We start from the raw sequence: 20664 nt of genomic DNA on the forward strand, positions 1-20664 counted from the left end.
CAAGAGACGTCAAATGCTAGATGGCATTGCGGATTTTTCTTTGCCAATACAAGTTCTAGTTTCCGCTCTTACAAGCTACCCTTACACTATGGGTAACCCTTAAAGATACTAAGCACCCTCAAACCCCTTAAACATATTGAACGTTCTTTTTGTTTTCTCCAATTTTATTTAGTTTTAAAAAATGTAGAAGTGGCAGTTTTACTGCTAAATTTGCAGCATCCTCCTCCTCTTAATTTACAACATCATCATTAAATTATTTTTATTCATTTATTTTCATTAAATTTACAACATCCTCCTCCTTTTAATTTACAACATCGTCATTAAATTTATTTTTATTCATTAATTTCCATTAAATTTACAACATCATCCTCCTTTTATTTTACAACATCATCATCAAATTTTCTGAAAAGGGCGAGAAATTTCTGAAATTTACTGGTTCTGAAGAAACAGGGCGAGATCTAGAGCAAAATCTTGGGGGAGGCTCAATTTGACAAGGACGCCAATGAGCAAGATTTTTTTTTGGGGGGGGGGGGGCAATGTGGCAAAGGTGCTAATAATTGACCGAATTGACAAATTTATTTTAAAAAGAATAAAAAAAAAAACAAGGAATGAGGGTGCCAGAAAAAATCTTGGGGGGTCCCTCCCCGGCCCCTGGATCCACCGCTGTGAAGATATCTAAAAGTTTTTTTGAAAAATCCTCCTTTCTTATTTAAGAAAAGGGAATTTTGATAGGAGGTTTTTATGGCACTTGGTATTAACCAAGTTACATATAGCAGTCGCCAATTCTGTCGGTCCCGGTTTTGCCACTTTAGGCACTTCCAGGTAAGCTAGGACGATGAAATTTGGCAAGCGTATCAGGGACCGGACCAGATTAAATTAGAAATAGTCGTTTTCCCGATTTGACCATCTGGGGGGGGGAGTGGGGGCCCGGTTAATTCACAAAAAATAGAAAAAATGAAGTATTTTTAACTTATCAGCGGGTGATTGGATCTTAATGAAATTTGATGTTTGGAATGATATTGTGTCTCAGAGCTCTTATTTTAAATCCCGACCGGATCTGATGACATTGGGGGGAGTTGGAGGGGGAAAACCTAAAGTCCCGGTTTTGCTACTTTAGGCACTTCCAGGTAAGCTAGAACGATGAAATTTGGCAAGCGTATCAGGGACCCGACCAGATTAAATTAGAAATAGTCGTTTTCCCGATTTGACCATCTGGGGGGGGGAGTGGGGGCCGGTTAATTCGGAAAAAATAGAAAAAATGAAGTATTTTTAACTTATGAGCGGGTGATTGGATCTTAATGAAATTTGATGTTTGGAATGATATTGTGTCTCAGAGCTCTTATTTTAAATCCCGACTGGGTCTGATGACATTGGGGGGAGTTGGAGGGGGAAACCTAAAATCTTGGAAAACACTTAGAGTGGAGGGATTCGGGATGAAACTTGATGGAAAAAATAAGCGCAAGTCCCAGATACATGATTGACATAATCGGAACTGATTTGCTCTCTTTGGGGTAGTTGGGGGGGGGGGGGTAATTCTTAAAAATTAGAAAAATGAGGTATTTTCAACTTACAAACGGGTGATCGGATCTCAATGAAATTTGATGTTTAGAAGGATATCGTCTCTTAGAGCTCTTATTTTAAATCCCGACCGGATCTGGTGATGGGGGCGGGGAGTTGGGAGGGGGAAACCTAAAACTTGGAAAACACTTAGAGTGGAGGGATCGGGATGAAACATGGTGGGAAAAATAAACACAAGTCCTAGATAGATGATTGACATAAACGGAACGGATCCGCTCTCTTTTGGGTAGTTGGGGGGGGGGGGGTATTTCTGAAAAATAAATAAATGAGGTATTTTCAACTTACGAACGGGTGATCGGATCTCAATGAAATTTGATATTTAGAAGGATAACGTGGCTCAGAGCTCTTATTTTAAACCCGACCGGATCTGGTGACATTGGGGGGGGGGAGTTGGGAGGGAGAAACATAAAAATTGGAAAACACTTAGAGTGGAGGGATCGGGATGAAACTTAGTGGAAAAAAAACGCGAGTCCTAGATACATGATTGACATAACCAGAACGGATCCGCTCTCTTTGGGGTAGTTGGGGGGGGGGGGGGGTTAATTCTGAAAAATTAGAAAAAATGAGGTATTTTTAACTTACGAACGGTTGATTGGATCTCCATGAAATTTGATTTTTAGAAGGATATCGTGTCTCCAAGCTCTTATTTTAAATCCTGACCGGATCTGGTGACATCGGGGGAAGTTTGGGGTGGGGAAACCTAAAAGGATGGGAAACGCTTAGATTGGAGGGATTGGGATGAAACTTGGTTGGAAAAATAAGCAGAAGTCTTGCATACGTGATTTACATAATTGGAACGGATCCGCTCGATTGCGGGGGGGGGGGTAATTCTGAAAAATAAGAAAAATGACGTATTTTTAACTTGCGAAGGAGTGATCGGATCTTCATGAAACTTCATATTTAGAAGGACCTCGTAACTCCGATATCTTATTTTGAATCTCAACCGGATCAAGCGTAATTGGGGGGGGGGGCAGTTGAGGGGACCGGAAATTTTAGAAAATACTTAAAGCGGTGAGATCAGGATGAAACTGGATGGGAAGAATAGAAACCTGTCTAAGATACGTGACTGACATAACTGGACCGGATCTGCTCTCTTTGGTGGAATTGGGGGGGGGGGGGTAATATTGAAAATTGAGGTATTTGTAACTTACGAAAGGGTGACCAGATCTTAATGAAATTTGATATTTAGAAGGATCTTGTGCTTTAAAGCTCTAATTTCAAATTCCGACCAGATCCTGTGACATTCGGGGGATTTGAAGGGGGGAACCGGAATTCTTGGAAAACATGAAAATTGGAGTATTTATATCTTACGAATAGATGATCGGATCGTAATGAAATTTGATTTTTAGAAGGAATTCATGTCTCAGAGCTCTTATTTCAAATCCCGACCAGATCTTTTGACATTGTGGGGATTTGGAGGGGGAAATCTTGGAAAAACACTTGGAGTGTAGGAATCGGGATGAAGCTTGGTGGATAGAATAAACAAATGTCCTTGATACGTGATTGAAAGAATCGTACTGGATTCGCTCTCTTTGGGGGAGTTGGGGGGAGGGGTTCAGTGATTTGGCGAGTTCGGTGCTTCTGGACGCGCTAGGGCAATGAAAATTGGTAGGCGTGTCAGGGAGCTGCACAATTTGACTTGATAAAGTTGTTTTCCCAGATTCGACCATCTGGGGGGCAAAAGGGAGAGGAAAAATTAGAAAAAATTAGGTATTTATAACTTACGAGTGGGTGATCGGATCTTAATGAATTTTGATATTTAGAAGGACTTTGTGACTCAGAGCTCTTATTTTAAATCTTGACCGGCATTAAGCCTCTTATTTTCCTTTTTAAATCAATCTATTGATTCATAGAATTTTGTTAGAGCTCGTACCATATGATCTCTTGGCTCTTAGCTCTTCTCGCCTCGTCACAAGTGCCATATGAGCTCTTAGCTCTTGTTTTATCTGCTTTAGTTCGCATTCGCAGGAAAAATTTACTAATACTGAGAATTAGCGCCCCCCAGATGGTTTAGCCCTAGACGGTTGACCGAAAAGATCAGGTTGTTATTTAATACCAATAATAACAATAATAAAAAAATTCCAGTTTTTCTTGTACTGGGTGAAAAATTGCTACAAATAGGAAAATTTTGGAATTTGTGTGCAACGAATATTTATGTAAGCTAACATCCGACACAGATACAGAGAAGGAAAGGGGGGGGGGAGACCTTTGTTCCAAACTTTCGTAGCATCAGTATGCTGGTATAGTGTCCTATTTTCACGTTTTATTTTAACTCAGCCCCCCTTGTCCAAAATTATATTAAAAGGTGCATATCTCTCAAAGCAGTCATTGTATGTTTAATATTTGTACTATGCGTTTTCTTGTTGTTAAGATGTGGCCAATCCCATCCCCCTTTAAAAATTATATTTACACGTCAATTTTATAAATAACTCTCAGGTGACTTACCTTTCAGAGGAAAAGAGGATTTTTCTGGGGGAGGCATGGGGTGAAATTGGTGATTGGACGACTAATTGAAATAAGAAATATCCTGGTTTTTGTCATGCATTGGAATTGGAAATACCGATATTTCTCAAATTTTTCTACGGGCCTTTACTATCATATTCTAGTCTTGGATCAAAATTTGTTTGTTTCTGCCCGGAAAACGGCATTTACAAGGGGGAGGGTTAAGGGCGAAAAATCAACGATGACATGATTAATTGAAACTAGGGAATATCCGTATACTCCAGAACATTGATTCTGCCTTTTACAAATACCTTTACAACTTAAAAACAAAGAAATAGGCAGGGTTCTGTTAAAAAAGCCCCCCTCCCTAAAAAGACATCAAATATGTTAGAACAAAATGAGATACGGGACAATCAATGATAACCAGATAAGGGATAATTAGAAATAATGAGTTACGGATAACAATAATAATAATGAGGGATAATGACATAAGGGAAATTGGATCAATCTACCGATGTTACAACATAGCGAATGGATATAAATCTTAATTTGTGAAAATGTTGTAATGCCTTTTGAATCATTGTAGCTTGATTTATATTTCTAGTAGATTTTTTCCTTATTGTATTTTCATAGTAATTAAAATTAACTTGAGATTTAAAATTTCAATTCTACCATCTTTTTCTAACTTTCGTGTGATTATGAACGTTTCATAGGTGGTTTTTTTTTTTTTTTTTTTTTTTTTTTTTTTTTTTTTTTTTTTTTTTTTCAGTGGTAGCGAAGGTTAAAACTAGGACATGAAAATCATAGTAAGGTTATAAACAAGTAAAAATTAAGTAATAAACGTGAATAATTGATATTAAAAATGGTGGGATTTGTCCATTATTCGTATAACCAACTTCTTTCTGAGCTTTATGTTAAAAATAATATCTTATTTCATTTTCATAATCAATATCACCATCTGAGTCTCTACAAATACTATAAGATTTACTCCGATTTATCCTGGGATTAGAGTTCGACAGACAGGGACACCCATTAGGGAAGGGATAGGCGACAATTCCCTAATGAAATCTTGAAAATTACCAAAAAATAAAAGTATCCCGACCTGGGATTTTGTGAAATATCTTTTTTGGTGTCTTTGTTTAAAATAAAACGCCCCATCCTAATCCTGTTTTGATCTTTTTTTTTATTTTCAGTAGAAAACTGAAATAAATTCCTTGCCTCTCTCCATCCATATTTTCGGGAATTGGTGCCCGCATGCCAAAATTGACGTCTATGTAAGTCGTGTATGTAAATTTAATAAATGGCCTTCCGACGCCGAGCTAAAATGGTAACATACTGCTTGAAGCATATCTTTTTTTGTGGTGTAAATGTATTTTAATTTTTACCGAAGTTGATCCCTAAAATTTGATTTCTCTTTAGATTTCAAATATTTCAGTTTGGACTGTCGCATACACATGCATACTATTGATTCTTTTTCGGGGGAGGGGGCTAAAACAGTAATTTGGATAAAAATATTGGAAATTATCCAAACGAATACATCTGCTAATAACCTACTGCAGCACAAACCTGCTTGAGGCCAACATTGCTGCGCACTCCTCCACCTCAATCTGTTCAGAGTCACTCCTTACCTCTACCAATGTAGTTCGAATTTCGTCTAATTTCTTATTATGACATCTTCCTACCGACTTGCCTTTTTTTGGCCCCAGATTGATGGCCAAAAAGCACATTCTGCAACATCTCTCGTTCGTAAAACATGACCTAGCCGTCCTAACTTTTAATAATGATATTTAGCTTTAAAATTTTAATTTTTTCTTACAATTTTATTATTATTTTATTGAATTTTAATTAAAATTAAAACAATTTAATTTTATTGTTACAATATTAATTTTTTCTTTATTGAAAGAAATTCTTTCAATAAAACCTTTCTTTCAAACAGCTTCATTTGAGGTTGCACTTCGGTCTGGGAAGTTCGGTCTTCCTGGGAAAGTTATCCCTAAAGCTTTCTCTGTTGACTCTTTCAAAAGAAGGTTCAACAGTCACCTAAAATCTCAATAATAAGACCAGTGGCAAATCACATATTTAATTATATTTGGTGCTGTGAACTTAGAAATGACAAAATAATACATAGCCCTAAATAGATCGAACCACATTATTATACAGCTTACTGTTTGATGGACGGTTATCGAGCAGTATCATGATTTTTCGGGATAGGGAGCAAGGGCCCAAAGCGCATCCTCCAAGTTCGGTTATCGAGCAGTATCATGATTTTTCGGGATAGGGAGCAAGGGCCCAAAGCGCATCCTCCAAGTTCGTGCCTGATTAAGTGTATTTAATTCTGTTTTTTTTTTTATTATTATTATTTATACAAACAATATGGATTGTATGATTCTGGTATGTATATAGTGCTATTTTATGAGCGGTAGTTTTAAGTGAGATTCTAGATAAATGGGTAATGGTAAAGAACTGTGTTTATTTGATTCTATTTGAACTTAAATTTTTGTCAGTGTGTTATTGTACCTAAATAGCCTTGAAGCTTTGAATATAGTTTATTAAAGAAAAGACATTCTCTTCGTCGTAATTGAAGTTGCACTGGAATGTTAGAGATACAATGTTTTAGAGCAAGGAAATCAATTTCAAAACTGGTGAAGTTCATTAAAACTAATAGAAAAAAAAATTGATTTGATGTACGAACCAATTCGAACAAAAAAATTCGTTGGCATTTCAATATGTGCTTGAGCAAAGAAGTGTGCAAATACAAGTCAAGCTAAACATCAATATATTGATGCTAGGCGTATCCCCCCCTCAAAGATTCCCCCTACATGGAAAATTCTGAGCTAATTTTGTTTGTCAGTAAATTACAACAAAAATCAACTGCAATATAATATCCCTCGCGAGGCTCCATGGCCAGGAAGGAAAGAAAAAATAATACAAAAAAAAATAAAAAAAAAAAATCCATAATCCAGTTGTTCACCTCAACAACACCCAAAATCACTAGCTAGACAGGGTAGTAGCACACGTCTCTACCAACTCAATTAAATTTGAAACCCAATCAAAAAGTCGTTTTCCCCGATTAGGCCACCTGGGGGAGGGGCTGAAGGGAGACGAAAAAGTAGAAAAAATGTGGTATTTATAACTTACGAGTGGGTGATCAGTTCTTAATGAATTTTGAGATTTAGAAGGACTTCTAGAATCTAAACTCTGTCCAATTTTTAAAATGCTGCCAATGAGGAAGCTTCTTCTGTCACCCCATGTATCATATAAGCATAGCTATTGGATTCTTATGTGTATCTGGGAAGATTTCTATATATCAGCACGAGTTTGGCCAGATCATGAAGATAGAAAAAGGATAGATGCCATTTTTTGCAAAATTTTTCTGCTTTAATGTGGAGACAACCTAATTTTTTTTTTAATGGAGAAATCAAATAAATTCCGAAAGCTAGCTGCAATCTGGCCACTGTTTTTTTATCTCTATGGACCACATATGCATGAAAGTCTAATGAGAGCTGCATATAGCTGCAATTAGGGAGAAATAGATTTAATGCTTTTCCATTTCAAAGAAATTTCGCCTCTAAAAATAATTTAAATTACGATTGCCGAAATTGTGATGTCCGTTTAGGTAAAACAACTTCGGACACATGATTTTGTCGTTGGAGCTGACAAGACTTAGAAAAGAGTGCGAAAAATGGGCAAATTGTTGGAAAATATATGACATTATAGACCTGTTATCGATATTTTGGAGAGAGGGAACGGGTCCAAGACTCCTCTTATACCCTGCTCGGCCATTAATTTCTATTTTCAGAGAGTAACATTTAGAACTTGCAGTTCAAACGGCTTACCTTCTTCCAACAATGAAAGTAATTCATCAATTTGACTTCTGAATGGCCTGGTTGGTTATAATTTCCTTGAAAAAGAGGAATCACCAGGAAATATAGTTATTAATTAAAAACAAATGCTAGTAAGGGTTTGCCCCCTCTCCCTGCAGAAATTTTTTTTCAATTCTAAAAAATGTAACAAAATGCATATAAGTGAAATTTTGGGGCGTTTATTGTTTTTTTAACCCCCCCCCCCTCTCCCGGAATAAAAAACCTGGATACGGCCTTGAATATTAGAAATATATATATATATATATATATATATATATATATATATATATATATATATATATATATATATATATAGAGAGAGAGAGATATATATATAAGAACCAACTTTAAGGAAAGCATAATTGACCATTGTGTGCCACCTTGTTTTAATTTAATTATTTTCGCAAAATTTTGTTAAGGAATCCTTCAAAGCTTTAGGTAGCAGTCTAATTGCGTGTGTATATACACACTCAAAACATCGCAAAAAATTAAGCAAAGCAAACCACATGAAATATATAGGATTAAAACAATCATAAATATCTCAGGATTTGTGGGAAGGGGGTCTGACTTATGAGTCACAATGGCATGTGCACATAGTGAGTTCGTTAGGAAATGCCTGGCACCAAACAATCTGGAAGTTCAAGGCGTGGGTTATAAAAAGTGTAGAAAATAAGATTGCAAAAAGCTATCACATGTCGCATTTACCACTTTTGGTGACTAGAAACGTGATATATACTTAATAAAATAAAAGAATAAACTTTCTAATTTGCAAAATTTTATTTTATAATTTGCAAACTTTATAATTCGCGAAATATAGTTTGAAAAAATTATTTACTTCAGATTCCACTTAAGCTTTTAAGTGAAAAACCAGTAGGTACTTCTACTGGGTGCCCAGTAGGTGGTGGTAGGTACTTCCTGCTTGCTTACTATGCTTAATTTGGATTTTCTAACGCTACAGGTGAGAAATTTACAGAAAAAATTCTGAGGAAGGGCGAAGATTACTCTTTACGGCAAGCACAGAAGGAATGTTTATACCTGAGGAATTTTGAAATCATAAATTTACGATATAGTAAACAAATTTCTAAAAAAGACAATTGTTTAAGGGAACTATGCGAAATCAGGTTCCTGGAATTAATCCTGCTATTAGGGAGGTGGCTATTTTTTAAATAGGCGATTATCAATAGGCTATTGCAGATTTTTTAAATGTCAGTGACAAATCATCAAATTGTATGTATTACACGGTTGTCAAACTACGAGCCAAATTACAGATTACTTTAGTAAAGCATAATTGGCCAAAAACTAATGGATGAAGACAGAATATGTACCAGGCGGTATAGGAAAATTTCCAAGGGATAATTTATTCTTACAATTTGTAATGTGGCTCAATCGTGAACCGTTATAATAAAAAAAAAACATTCAGCCCCAAGTGCTTTCGCTGAAAGAGGGGGGGGGGAGAATCAAGGCCTGCGTTTCACCCCCCAAAATAAACATTTTTTCGATTTTACTTATGCTTGCTTCTTCTTTTTTTCATTAGACTTTTTTTAGATTGCTAGATTCTTAAGATCGAAATTGTTAGATGGCGTTGCATTAGTCTTAGATGCAACTATGGATGTGCTCCAGAACTCAAAATAATCGTTGACGACAATTAATTATTTGGTAATAGTTTCGTTTAAGAAAATTAATAAATGATAAGCGATTGGTTTACTATAGGTAAAGAGCGAACTAATTGTCTTCGCCTTTTTATGTATTACGATCATTGTAGGAGCTAAATATGTTGATATCTGCCAGTACAGGCTAAGGGCAATAAAAAATAATTGTTGAATATCAATAACCTCCGTGTTTTACTCAGTATGGAGTCAGATAGCTTAGTGTTGAATGGTAACTTAGACAATTTTGGACGAGTGAATGGTTTCTTTTGAAAAAAAGCAGTCAAAACTTTCTAGCGGAAAGAGCGCCCAAAGATTTTTCTAGATGGGTATAGGTTTACATACATACAGATATATATATATATAATATATATATATATATGTATATATATATATATATATATATATATATATATATATATATATATATATATATATATATATATATATATATATATATATATATATATATATATATATATATATATATATATATAAATGGTTTCTTTTGAATAAAAGCAGTCAAAACTTTCTAGCGGAAAGAGCGCCCAAGGATTTTTCTAGATGGGTATAGGTTTATATGCATACATATATATATATATGTATATATACATATATATATATATATATAGCAATTATAATAAAAATAATAAAATGTTTCTGCTTCACGTCCCGATCCCTTTATCATCGAAAATAATTGGATCAAATTTAACAGAACATTCCAAGAAGAGGACAAAATAAATACGAAAAAACAAAAACTCAGCTTAATAATGTTGAGTTTGATAATGATGAATATGACGAACCGCCTAAAACAACGACATATAAAAATAAAATCAGGAAAAATCCATTTTCTGTCTCTGGTTTATCACAATAAAGTGAAAGCAGGGAAACGGTTCCTTGTTTGTTATTAAAAAATTAAAAATTTCTTCCATACACCCTAGACTAAAAAAAAAAATAATTGAAAACAGCTCAAAAAATGCAATTGCGTATAATAAATTGCATGAATCTTTCATTTGCTAATCCACCTAAAATGTTCTGGCCCTTATAATTATTTACAGATTTTTTTTTTCCAGTGTTCTATTTGAAATATTATATCATTTTTCTATACTTCATTTTTTTAAGTATATAAGGAAAGGTAGTGTGGTCTAAAAAATTATTTTCGTTAATTATACTTTTAAATTGGCCAGATCATTTGTTATAATTTTCGCTTACAAGACAATGGATACCACGTGATTATAGCCATTTGTATTACTGTAAGTGCAGAATTGACTACAATGTTAACCTTTTTTCTATGCAAGCTAAATTATAGATTACTTTCGTGCAATTTAACTTTAAAATTTAAAGGAAGCTGTTTAGGCCTAACACTAATAGATGAAGTCAAAATATTTATTTTTAATTATCAATGTAAATAAAATTATTACATAATTGTATTTCATAATGATTTTATTTTAATATTTATTTATCTGAGCCTGGTGGGATAGGACAACTTCAAAGGGATAATTTGAGCAGATAGGTTTGTGTAAAAATAGTTGCATTATTGTTTAATTAATTTTTGTTTTAAATTGGAAATTTCAAAACCATGTCTTATTATTAAGTGTATTTTTTTGTATAAAATGAAATAAAGAGGTTTTTCATTTGGGAGTTTTTTTGGAGGAAGAGATTTATGGTAGATATAGTTTTGGAGTAATTGAAATGCATCTTGTTAAATTTTTACAGTTGGAAGGGATGCCCCATGACGGAGGGAGGCATTCGGGGGAGGAGGAGGTTGAAACCCCCCCTAAATGTTTGCCTGACTCATAAAGACGTAACAAAAATGGATATAATTTTTTTATGTCTTTTAAAGTTTTTTTGTACCCCCCCTCCCCCCATCGAAAAAATTCTGGAAACGACCCTGAATAGGTGGTATTAAAAAAGAAAGAAAAATAAAAATCCAAAGGAATAAGATGGCTGTTAAAATCGGGTGCTTTGAAAAGGAAATTTCAACAGGGAAATTTGAAATGCTTCTTCTAAAAATGATCCTTCTTCTACACAATGATCCTTCTAATTTACAATTTGGCTGAAATTTTTTTATTCATTTCATTCATGAACAACCAGGAACGTCCGAATTTCATTTCAGTCGTAAATAATCTAGAAGTAACAAATCTGGATTGTAATAATCTCTATTAATGAATGGTAAGGGGGATTTCAGCGTTTCATGCCAGTCAAAGCCTGTAATTTATTTACTTTGTATTTACAAAACCTCATACAGCTCAGGTCCCATTCAAATTGTTTCTCTCCTGTGTCCACTCTTCGTGTCCATTCCCTGATAGAGAATGTTTGAATGTGAGTAATTTTGGAACCATGCCTACTATATGTTTAAATCAAATTTTTTGTTTGTGTGTTCACTGAAAAACAAGCATAACTAGTCACCTTAAAACGTACAAAACCTGATGTAGGTCGGGTCCTATAAATTTTGTAAACTTGGTGTAGAATTGATTTATTTCATAGGATAATTGATTATGTTTCAATGACATTGTTTCAGATAAATTTTGTTGCTGACACGCCTAGAGGTCGTAACTGACACTTCCCCTTCTGGCGTAATTAGTAGAAGTTTTAGGCCTTAGGATCTGGAGGGGTGCAAGGGACCTTAATAGGAGAGTAAAAATATAAAATAAAGGAATTAAATGTCAGATATTATAAAAATTAGGGAGGGGGCAGCTGCACCCCTTGCTCGGGATTCGAACCGCCACTGGACATAATTACCAAAAACTGTATACTAAGCTATTCTCAAAGAGAGGATCCGCAGGGTAATGTAGAGAAAAAAAGGATCAAACTCTAATTAATTACAAATTGCTCTGCTAACCTTCATTTTAAGCACAGCCTAGCTAACAACTTTATTTAATTATCTCAAATATGGGAAGGTGTCCGATGCGACTTTTTGTCGGGAAACTGACAATATGGATCAAAGAATGCGGATAACTCATAAGGGTTATAATGGAAACTGGCACTAGCATCGAAAGAATTCACTAATACCCTCTAACGTTTGGCGTCTTGCCATTTTTTTTTCAATGCCTCACAATTATGTTTTTGTTTGAGAAAATGAGATCAGATACTTATTACTTCACTAACTTTGCTTTACTATTACAATGAAAAATGTTAAGAAACGCCAAATACTAGACGGAATTGGTAGGATGCTTGTTTTGGAAAGGGGCAAAGGTACCAGTATGCATTCTTGCAGGTTATCTATACTCTTGGATTTGGATTTTATTTTACTTGTGATGAAGTGGAAAACATGGAATTTCGTCACATTCACGACCAGCCTGGAAAACTCATATTTCATTTCATACGTATACAATTTTAATATTGAAGCATTAGAATTTCACGCATATTTAAAAATAAGATATAAATTTCACTTCCGAAATGCACCAACAATTTCTTTTTTTTTCACTAAAGTTTTGCTAAAGCTAATTACTAAATTCACGTTATTCACCATGCAGAATGAAAAGTAAAAATCACAAATTGAGACTTGAAAATAAATAAATAACACAAAAAATTAATGACATTCATTTCTAGTTCCCGAATAATCAGGCGTATCGTCAATATCAACCACTGCATAATTAATACTTGAATTACTAATTTCAGTTGGTAAGAGAGGCTGGACTCCAAGTGAATCATACGTTGGAGGGGGTTCCTCTGTTCCAATAATCTCGTCATAAGTAGGAGGTTTCCTTTCTTGCACCAGCCTCGTCGGTGTGCTTTCCACTGACTAAAATAAAAGTAGGTCAAATTATTGCCTTATTTCTATCCGATTTCACGAATATGTAAAATAACGCCATTACACAGCTGCCAACATAAGAGATTAGACCGTTTTATCCAAATCTAATTTACAAAATTACGTTCATATATTTACTTTCACAGGAGGGAGGGATGGGGGTATCCTGTTTAAAAAGGATTTGTTGAAGAACCTATACTTTGAAATTTTTTTGTGTAATTTAATTGAAAAATCGAAAAACTCTCCTATATTTCGAAAATTACCCTTTCTGTATTTTCAGTAAAATTTTGAAAATCCCTGTAAAACAGCGAAAATGATGACCTTATCTTAATTTTCGAAATAATAAAGGTTTACAGGCAAAGGATACGGAACTGGACTTTATAATGCCCATCGGCGCTGGTAATCTCCGTTCCTCGGTCCCTCATACAAGAAGTGTAATGAGGATCAGTTAGTATAGGAACAGAGTGTTATTTCCTCCATTCCGCACTCTTTATAAATCCAGTATTTCCTGGTGTGACAATTTCACTTCCTCCCCTAATGGAACCAGGTAAAGCCCTTTTTTGGGACTTTGCACCGACCCTAATTCTTTTCCATAGAAAATTCCACAAAGTTGCTTTCGTAATTAGAAAGATACTCGAAAAGAAACATAGTAGTTAGTATGTTTCTCATTAACAGCTCTTCATAATGCCAAATGAAGACAACAAGCTTTTGCTTATGACCTTAGATTATATCCAGGAGGTTAGGGGGGGGGGAAGGTAAACATTTCACCAGGAAGGAACTAAAAATTTTGATGAAAGGCAAATGAAAAAAAGAAAGGCATTTTGTCACTATATTGCAGTAATCTATTAAACCTATCTGGCTAAACAATATTCCAAATATTTTGTGAAACATTCTTCAACAAAACAAAGAGTGGTATCCTATATAACTACTGTTTTATGATCTTTAGTTTTAAGAAAGTGTCTGGTTTTAGTTTAGGATTTGAGGAAGAGGGTGGGCCCCGAAGTTCCCCGCCCATTATTATAATAATGCATTGTCTATCTTATTAAAATAAATTCTAATAATATTTACCATCTATCCTTTTCAAAATAATTATGTTTCATCCTTTGCCTTTAAGCCTTTCCTTTCCTTTTACCCATTTATCCTTTCACACGCCCATCCTGTTTACAATCCCTGTATCTCTCGAGGTACATATTTAAAGTTGGTAGACTAAACTTACAGAGTCGTACCATTGACCTTCGTTCCAAACTGAATAATCAGCGATAACAAGGATCGAGCCCTCATTCCGAAGGTCATAGGATTACAAATTTAGTACGGCAGCCCCTCAGGTAGAACAACTTTGCGATTTTCGACATGGTTTTCCATTCCATTTTTCAGTTACATTACGGTTATACGCATATGCTAAAAGGTAAAAAGTGCTGAACGCAGATTTGGCCCCACTACAGTAACCGGTGAAAAATTTTAAAGAAACATTAAGGGAGCTAAGGTTAAAAAAATAACATTATTAAAACTAAATATAAAAATGAATAGAATAAATAATAATAAAAAAAAATAATTTCAGAAATACATTTTTTTAAGTGTTTCTGGGAAATGAAGCTCAGAGTAATAAAAAACGAAGCGGGTACCAGTAAGGAGACAAATGAACACCTTGTGGATCATTCCGAAAACTATAACATAACATATATAGCGTGAAATAAAGCTGGATTAATCGAAAAATTACTGAAGGATCAACCTGACAACAGCAATGAAAAGCATTATTATCAAAAGGATTAGAGGTGCTTTGCTTTATCGCAGGTATCAAGCAAATCACAGTTAGCCTCTTCAGCTTGTCAGAAAAGAGGCGAGTGTCTACACCACCATTCCCTTCAATTTAAATGATTTAAGATACAGAGTTAGCAGGATTGCTTAAGTGTAGTTTAACATTTATTATTGTTAAATGATGAGTGAAAACATTTTCAAAATTCCCTAAAAGGCAACATAACCTGTGCCATGACAGGGAAATACGACTGAAAACAAATACAGTATACATGAATGCCTACAAGAGACAAAGATCATAAGTTTGGCTGACCACAATTCTAACCTTTTCCCTTGTTAACCAAAATATATAAAAAAGAAAAAAATGTCACTAATAGCATTAAAAAAATGCTTCTTTGGGAACCCTTTCAGCCCTCCTCGACAACCTTCCATCTAATCTTCCCCTTCGTGAAAAATTTCTGTAAAACCCCCATACCAGCAAATTGTATTGTCGATCAGAGGGAAGAAAGGAAGAAGACAAGCTAACCAGTAGAATATGCCATCGATTGAATGACAATTTAATTTAATTTTGAATTGGGTGTCACTCATGTTGAAGTGTTTTGCTGTGAATTTTTTGTTGAAGAAACTCTGAAACCCGTTACTGTGCGTTCAAAAATGTTAGTGCATGTTATGAATCCATTCTTAGCAGCCCTTCTAAATTCCATGGCACATTACAAAACTTTTTTAATCTATTCTTAGGAGCCATTAAACGTCATTAGAATCTTTAGAAGCCATTCCGAAATTAATTGTAAGTTATGAAGCCATTCTTAGTAGCCGCTGCAGCTTATACTAATCAATAGCCATACCCGAATTTGGTCCATGTTTTGTAACCACTCAAAGGTTTTATTGCAGGAAGCCATTCCCAATTTTGTTCCAAGTTATGAAGCCACTTTAAGTTTTTTTTATTGCACGAAGATCGTTATTTGTACGATAAAATATCACTGTGCGTTTCGAAGCCATTTTTAGTGGCCGTTTCAAGTTATTTTGATCATTAGCAGCGATTCCCAATTTTTGTGTGTTATCAAGCCATTCTATTCAAAGGTTAATGGATGTTAACCTGCTACATATTAATGGTACATATTATAATGCTACATATTAATATCAATATTATAATGCTACATATTATGATGTCATTTTTAGCAGTTGTTTCGCGTTATTATGATTCTTAGTAGCCATTGGTAAGTTTATTGCACATTGTGACAGAATAAAAAAAAGATGCTATTGATCTTATCTAAATGCTACTGCTACTAACACTACAAGCAACTCACTGCAACACCAAGCCACCTAAGGCCAACATAGCTACGTACGTTCCACCTCCATCCCAATTCATTTAAAGCCTCCTTCTTTACACCCTCCCAAGAAGTTCCCGTTTCCCTTAAATCTTACACCTGCTTTTCGACAACCTGCTTTTCGTTTGGCCTTAGACGGTTGGCCGACAAGGACTATCTTTGGAAATCTATCATCCTTCATCTGCATATCATATCCTAGCTATCCCAAACTTTTTCTGATTATAGCTGTAGAAAGCAAGATTGAACCACATTTTTCGTTTAGTTTATTGTTTGAGATGCGGTCAGTCAGCCGGGAGCCCAAAACAATCCAAAAACATCAAGCAAATCCTCCTCCGTCTTTCAAAGAGCCCACGTTTCAGAACCTTACTTGACCGCTGTCATCACTGTAGTACCACCATTTTAATCTTGGTTTGCAAACTTATCTTCCTATTCTTCCTATCTTTTTTCAACTTTAAAAAAAATACCCTGAACTTGACTTTTCTACTTTTAACGCCTTCACTGCACCCACCATCTTTACTAATAATACTACAAAGGTAGTTGAAACTTTCCACTTGACCAATCTTCTCGTTACCCAACATCACCTTTTCATATTCACTTAGTCCTAGTAGTCTCTACGTCCTATCCCTATATAAATGGGGATAGAACGCAAGCAACTTAATCTTTATAACATTAATTTTGAAACCTACACACCCTGAACTCTCAAAACCTATAAAACTTCATTCATTTTGCTAACATTTTCATTTAGGATTCTTATATCTTCAGTCCAATCTTACTTTAGGAGAGTTTGAATATAAGAATTGATTTCGTGTTCTCCCATTGCCATTGCTGTGCTCCTTAAGACAAACTCTATCAAAATGATCCATACAAATGGGGATAGGACGTAACCCTGCTGAACTCCAGATTTAATACAAAACCAGCTACTAATACCATTTCCTACCTTATCTGCAGCATTATTATTATCTGGTTTACTATAAAAGGATAGAAACTTTGCTAAAACTCTTTTATCAGCTGAATTAAACGCTTGCTCATAATATATAAAACTAAGAACTAAAGGGGTTCGATTACTCGGGTAGTTCTCAATTACTAATGTAAGAGTGAAATTTTGTCGATTCATCCTCTCCCCTTCCTAAAACCACAATGTTCTTCTCTTAGAGCTTTATCTACAGCATCTCTACAATTAAAAAGTGTCCTCATACTAAGGAATTTGCTTCTTACAGAAACAATGCTAACGCCTCTTTAAATATGAAAGTTACTCACTCTTATCACCTTTCTTATACAGGGATTTAATTACAGTTTCTCCAAAATCGCTAGGCACTTCCCCTTTTTTAAAACCATAATCATAATCTTCAGTAATTTATCTCTAACTTCATAACGACCATATATAAAAAAAAAATCTCATTTACCAACTATCAACATCCGAGGCCTTACTATATTTTAATCCTTTTATAACTGTCACTAAATCTTCCTCACAAAATAAATTTCCCTTCATATGCTAAGGGTCACAAAATTTTTCAATCTTGGTATATCTTTAACTCTGTCATGGTTTACATATTATTTAAATTTTCTGCCCAACTCTTTTTAACTCTTTCCTGATCACTAATTGGTGCCCCACTCCTAGGGTCAAATGGGACGAGTCCAGATTGAATATTCTCTCTCAATTCATAAACATGTCTTCACGATATTTTACTATTATGCCGTTTGACTGCATCGTCCATAACTTCAGTATATTTGCCAATAAGCTCAACTTCACGCCTAATTGATTCATATTCTAATGTTCTCCCAGTCTTCTTTACATTCCTCTTATTTTCATATGATCTATCACTTAAATAATTCTTACACTAACCCCTACGGGCTCGTATCATGCATTTTCACTAGTATTCCTAGCTGCGCTTCTAACTTTCTTTCCTAAGACTCCATCAGCAAATTCACAAACTATTTTCTTAAAATGGTTTAATCCATTTTACGGAGCGTCAAACTTAGATCCCCCAGTTTAGAATTCAACTTTTACGGGAAAATTTCTCTCAAATTCTAATCCTGAGGTCTCTCAAGATCATAATTTCCCGGAAGGTAGTTTACCCTTCCTAAATTTCAGCTTTAGGTTAACCCTAAACACTACTAGATGGTGTTCTATACTTTTAACATCAATAACAGCACTCCTATATACCCCTAGTATCTTGTACTGTTGTAATTATCCTGCTAGTCTCTGGTTTACGACAACATAATCAATAAGGCTATCTGTCTTATCATGAATACCAAGTTAACTTATAGACCATTTTAAAACCAAACTTTTCCTACATCTAATTTACCAAGGGTAGGATAACATCTATTTCTATTTCTATATGGGCATTAAAACCCCCTAAAAAAATGCGATATTTCTACTTGGGGCCATCTCTGTTGGTTCCTGTAGCTATAAGTAAAATTCATCACGTCGACACGATAATTTTTTTTTTTAACGCTGTAACGTTCCAAGTTGCAATTTTCACATTCTTTAAATCATTGAAATTATTATGGCCCCAGGAAAACAACGGTCCCAGAATTAGTGCAGGGCGGGGACTAACACATCTTCTCAAGTTTACATTACGTGCGTAAGTCAGCTTAGAGCCGGATAGTAAGAAGTCCCTGGGACCTCCAGTTGAATCGAGGATTTTTGCAATCCCGGACCGATCTTTGTCCCAACATGGTTTTCCACACTTGCCGATGCTCTTCTTTCATCAAGAGTCAAAATCCTGCACAGACAATCTCGAGCCTATTACTTCCGACTCAACATAAGAATTATAATGTTATTTTAGTACCTGTCAAAACAAACAAAAGAGAGGGAGTACATAAAAATACAAGAAAAAGAAGATCAGGCCTAGACACAATGTATCCGTAATTAATATTCACTAGCACGAAAAGACTGGTTAAACCACGGCGAAAATACAAACACACCGAGTTCTACTGGGGAAGGACTTTAAACCACGGATGGCTTTTCATATTATTATTGAATTTTGAAATCTGATTAAGGATGGCTGAAGTTAGGTCTGTTATATTATATTTCCTAGTAAGAAAAATATTTCGGGACAAAAGTAGGAGGCGAAGCAGAAATTTAGCGTACTTAAAGAAAACAGATCGAAGTTTACTTTTATTGCCCTCAGAAAAAATTCTCCAAAAAGGACTCAAATACAAAAAAATGGGGGAGGACAAATGCACTATAAAGATGAGCTAAAACTTGTGTGTTGAACTTAAACTTACTTGAAACAATTTTACTATATGCAAAACCAATTCGGTTCTGTAGATGCGCAATAAGCAATTGGCGAAAGTAAAACAGTTCAAAATGGGGATGAAACCTTTTTATTGACAGTGAACAGATATAAAATTTGACTTTCGTCATGGAAAGGCAGTGTGATCTTCGAAGTTATCTAAGCAATTGGCGGGTTATTTTTTGGTTCTTAACCGATAGGCAGGTCAAGGTATGAAATGAACTGGACTGACAAGGTATGTACTAAGCTGGAGCAACCGATAGGAAGGCTAAGGTATCAAATGAACTGGACTGGCAAGGTATGTAATGAGCTGGACTAACCAATAGGAAGGCCTAGCACACCAAAACAGACCAAATACAGAACAAATTATCCATTATTAGTAGTTGTCGAAGTGTGTTTTTATTTCTGTTGTTTCTTCTTTGTTGTTCTTGATTTTTACTCTGTCTTTTTCTGGGCTTTCTGTCCGTTTTTTTTTGTGATGAATTATAAATAAAATGATGATAATGATGATGATTAGTCAGAATTCAGTACATGTCGTTTACTTGACTAGGGTTTCTTGAAGGGACACCACTTCTCAAAGTCACCCTTCAGCACTGTTAGCACTCACGGTTTTGGTTAGAAAAACTCGTGAAAGGTTCATCCTGATGCCACTATGAGGCCAAGGAAGGAGGATTTCTCTACCAGGGATAGAGGCATAGATAGGAGCTTACGACAGAAAAGAGACCCCAAACCATCTTATAGTACTGAAACAGCTCCAACCTTTTACACCCAGCCTATCCTCTCAGCTATCTAACAGTTGGTATTATTCCTAGGATCATAGGGAGTTCTACAAGAATGAAAACATTGAAAAACTCGGGATGATAACCAAATAATTGGCTTAAAATGAAAATTGACGAAGCAAAAAAATAAAATTGTCCTGAAACTTTGACGGCAACTTGAGACTGGATAAATTTAGAAAAAAAATTAAATTACGAATGAAATACAAAAAAATTCATGTACAATACATTTATTCAATGAAAGAAAAGCCTTTTTCAACCAAGGATTTAGACTCATCATCCCCTTCCC

General features: G+C 35.0%; 1 protein-coding gene across 3 annotated transcripts in view; it reads right to left on the bottom strand.

The window, feature by feature from the left end:
* Positions 1-12848: 12848 nt before the first annotated feature.
* LOC136040102 (uncharacterized) overlaps positions 12849-20664 on the bottom strand; it is a 54500-nt gene continuing 46684 nt past the window's right edge. For all 3 annotated transcript variants that reach the window (XR_010620622.1, XM_065724199.1, XM_065724200.1), the window contains one exon: positions 12849-13274. The gene's annotated coding sequence lies outside the window, so the exon portion shown is untranslated. The remainder of the gene's footprint in view (positions 13275-20664) is intronic.

Source organism: Artemia franciscana, chromosome 20 (assembly GCF_032884065.1).
Source record: "Artemia franciscana chromosome 20, ASM3288406v1, whole genome shotgun sequence".
NCBI lineage: Eukaryota > Metazoa > Arthropoda > Branchiopoda > Anostraca > Artemiidae > Artemia > Artemia franciscana.